We start from the raw sequence: 3,984 nt of genomic DNA, 5'->3' as shown, positions 1-3,984 counted from the left end.
TCCACTCTCTCTCTCTCTCTCTCTCTCTCTCTCTCTCTCTCTCTCTCTCACTGTCTTTCTTTCTCTCTCTCTCTCTCTCTCTCTGTCAGCAGATTGGGTCTTTGGCACTCAGAACGTGTGATAAGAGGCATGTCTACCCTTTTAAACAGCTTTCAAGTATCAAATTCACACATTAATTTATTTAATAAAAGGACAATTCTGTTTTTTTTTATGACTTACGTCTTATCTTTAATAATAATAGTTTGAGCCATCGTTTCTATCAGATATGATAACAATCTATTTACTAACGTCATTACTAAGATCTGGTAATATGGCGACATTAGCACACTGAAGTCTGGCAGGCCAACAAACATGAGTTGTTGGTTATAATCCCTCATTCTGCAAAAAAACTGTGTGGGTTCACAACTATTGTAAATACAGCAGGTCAAAGTTGGACCTTGAAAGTTGGTCTGCAAACTATCAGCAATGTTAATAATGATTTTACCAATCACCTTTGTTTTCTCTTCTAAAAAAGATCCCCAGTTTATGGTCCAATCGGCCAAATAACACCCTGACTAGCCATTCATTACCACCGCGATGGGTGTAGTAATCCTGATGTGGGTGTGTGTTATGAATATTCTGCTGACAGTTTTCAGCTTTAACGACTGCACTCTTTTTTGTAAGATCTCGGGTGAGACACACAGGTCAAGTCAGCAAAATAAACTGCAAAGAAAAGCCAGAAAGATGCAGTTCTGTATCCAATAAACACTAATTGACTGATAAATGATAAAATTAGCCATACATTTCCACAACATGTAAGCAGATAAAAAAAAAATTAATATACATACATATTCATTACAGGAAGTATGTCAGATAAGGTTACTGTAAAGTCAATCAACTCTACCAGATACTTTTACATTAATTATATTATTATATGATTAATATAGAAAGATTAGAGCTAGACTGGTAAATTTTTATTAACATACCACAGATATATTGGCAACAGTGCAAGTTACAAGAAGTTGTAGAACAGAACATCATATAGAAACAGTGGTACATTCATGGTCGAGTTTGTCTACCAGAAAGGACTGACGTGGTTATTTTTAAACTGTAAAAAGTCCCCCTTAATACATATCTAGTGTACAATTCCACTAAACAAATTTAAGGAATCCATATCAAAAAGATCTGTTTATGTTTAAAACTGTTTGATCGTTATAGTGTACACCACAGCACTGAAGGAATGCAATTTCATTTTCCTACAGTATACTGAATTCTGTATATGGAGAAAATGGCAATAGTTTCTATGTTGACCTACATTATACAGGGCTTGAAATAATAAAGTGAACTTGGTGCTCTAACAAATTGAACCAACAGGCTATAAACTTAAAGGGTCCAAATGCAAATAAAGTCAGCTCTTAAGCCCACATGTTACTGATGTTTGTTCAAATTTAGCGTTTCATGCAATTCTGCTGAACAGTAGGCCATAAACATCTGCTGCTGCCTCCATTGTAGGCATAACCTATAATGAATTTCACACTTTATCTCATATTTTTTATGCAAGGGGCAATTGAGTTTGTTAAACTGTCTTTAAAGATGAAATATTGAAAATTAGGCTGTTCAAATGTGAAGGAGAGACATTTTGTTATTTTTAACCCCTCAAGCCCTAGGCTGTTTTTTGGAATTTCCGCCTGAAAAAACAAACTCCAATCCAAGGCAGGCTGGAATGAGATACAGGGAAGGCAAGGCTCTGATTTCAAGCACTTTTGACTGTATAAACATCTGTTTTTGATGTAAAGGCACAACCAAAATATAGAATTCTGTCTGTGTGGCTGTAAAATGTTAAGAATGACTTCTGATTTTCCTCTGGGCTTCAGCAATTGTGTTGCTCATATTATGATGTGTTTGGCCTGGTTAGAAAGATGAGACAGTCTAGTTTCCTATGATACCAAACATGTTGTTGCATGAGGGAAAAGCTCCACAGTCATGTTTCAAATGTGTCTGTTCCTTTCATTTAGAATTTCGATATTTTAGGACACTAAAATTCAAACCATTGTTACTCAGGCATAAGCGCCAACCTCCCACCTTCTCAAGATGGCAGCCACTGCAAACTCCTCCTATTTTACCATTATACATCCATGGATTTCACACATAAAGACCAGTTTACAAGTCTGAGAAAATAACCCCTGATGGTGTCAAAGTGATGTCAGTAACGCTTCTGTGTGTGTTATTACTTGTAATAAATACTGTATTAATAATAAAGTGAAAGAAGTAGGCCATCCTTCAAGATTTTACATGAAATTTACCCTGTAAAAGAAGTGTTGGAAACATTACGGCTAACTGTAGACAATGCCTGCATTTTTTGCAATTCAGATGGGGAAACAATATTTCCTATGTTTTTTTCATTATTGAGAGGATCTTGCACATTTTCACTTTGCTCATTCAAACTTATTTTGGATCGATATGCAAAACTTTATAAACAGGAAAATGGGTATTAATGTACAGATTGATGTATTTGATGTGATTTTATATTTTGTGTTCAGTGGGATGGAAAGCAATATTACCTGTATAATACAGTTACTGATCATTCTTGATGAATTCCACATCCACAGATCGTCGGCTCCAAACCTGCTTTCATCAGTTTACTGTTGAACTCAAGCAGTATGGTAGCTTAATGGAGATGTGAAGAACAAAAAAGCTAAGAAGAATTTCAATATTTTAAAGGAAGTACATTTTATTTAAGCTATATTTGAATTCCTCTGGCTTAAAGGTTTTTTTTTTTTACTGTTTTAGTATGACAAATGTTGTTATACCTCTTTGTTGTAAATAAAGAAAGTTTTTGGGGGAAAAAAGAGACGTCTTACTTGTTTTTATTTGTGGGTTTGAGTAGTTAGGACACAAATTTAGCGCTAATGCAATCACAGAAAGTCTGTGATTACCTGCCTCATTTGGTGTGAGAAATGTAGAAATCAGAGAGGCAAAAAGCAGAAGCAACATGCACTTTCCTGTCTCTTGTGGGCATTTCTGATGTTCTGAAACACTTGCATTAATGTTTAACAGTCGACGAAACATCCCTCAAGCACAATCTTTCAAAATGTGAATGTCAACATCTTATTCAGTGAGGATTGCCTTTACTGGTTTCGTTGGCATTGAGAGAGAGTATGAGGACATATATATGGCAACACTGATTTAAATATGTAACCACTACTGACAGTGTGTGGCAAGAAGATGAGCACAAATGTCGGTCACACTGAGGTCCTGCTGTAGCTGTTCTTAACGGTCAGAAACCTCACGGTATTGATTGACAGGAGGAAGGACGTCAGTAGGAACTCTGGAAACAAGACATGTCATTTTATAGCTATAATTAAATTGTGACTGTTGAAAGACTTGGCATGAATGATTTGCTAATGTATTCTCACCTGTTAATGTTGCACAAGTGACTAATGATGAAAGCTTTTGTAGAGACCTGACCTTAACGGAAAAACACTGGTAATATAGAAGTGTGGCTCAGGCCCCATCTCATCATCTTGATGTCCTCCTGATCAGATTCTTCATACATTTTATCAATCCATTTATAATTTTGTCATTGTTTGTCTATGTTGTATTTCTTTTGTCTTACACCGATAGTAGTACTAAGTATACCACTTTCTAAAGTGTATTCTAATATGACTATTCAATCTGAATAGTCAAACTAAAGCTAAACCATGAGTGGAAACAATAAGTTTATCCTAAGACTGTGTCAGAGAGTCACTGCCACTAATGATTATTTTCATTATCGAATGTTCTACCCATTTTTTTCTCAGTCAATGAAATGTTAAAATAGGGAAAAAAATTGCATTCAAAATTTCTCAGAGCCCGTGTGATGTCTTTAATTTGCAGTCCTTAACCTTAAGATACTCAAATTTACTGTATATATGACAGAGAATAACAGTAAATCATCACATTTGAGATACTGGGAGCAGAGAATGGTTGGTATGATTTGCTTAAAAAATGACTGCAATGATTAAT

The sequence above is a fragment of the Thunnus thynnus genome, chromosome 10, assembly GCF_963924715.1.
Source record: "Thunnus thynnus chromosome 10, fThuThy2.1, whole genome shotgun sequence".
NCBI classification, from domain to species: domain Eukaryota; kingdom Metazoa; phylum Chordata; class Actinopteri; order Scombriformes; family Scombridae; genus Thunnus; species Thunnus thynnus.
This window is presented reverse-complemented; position numbering follows the sequence as displayed.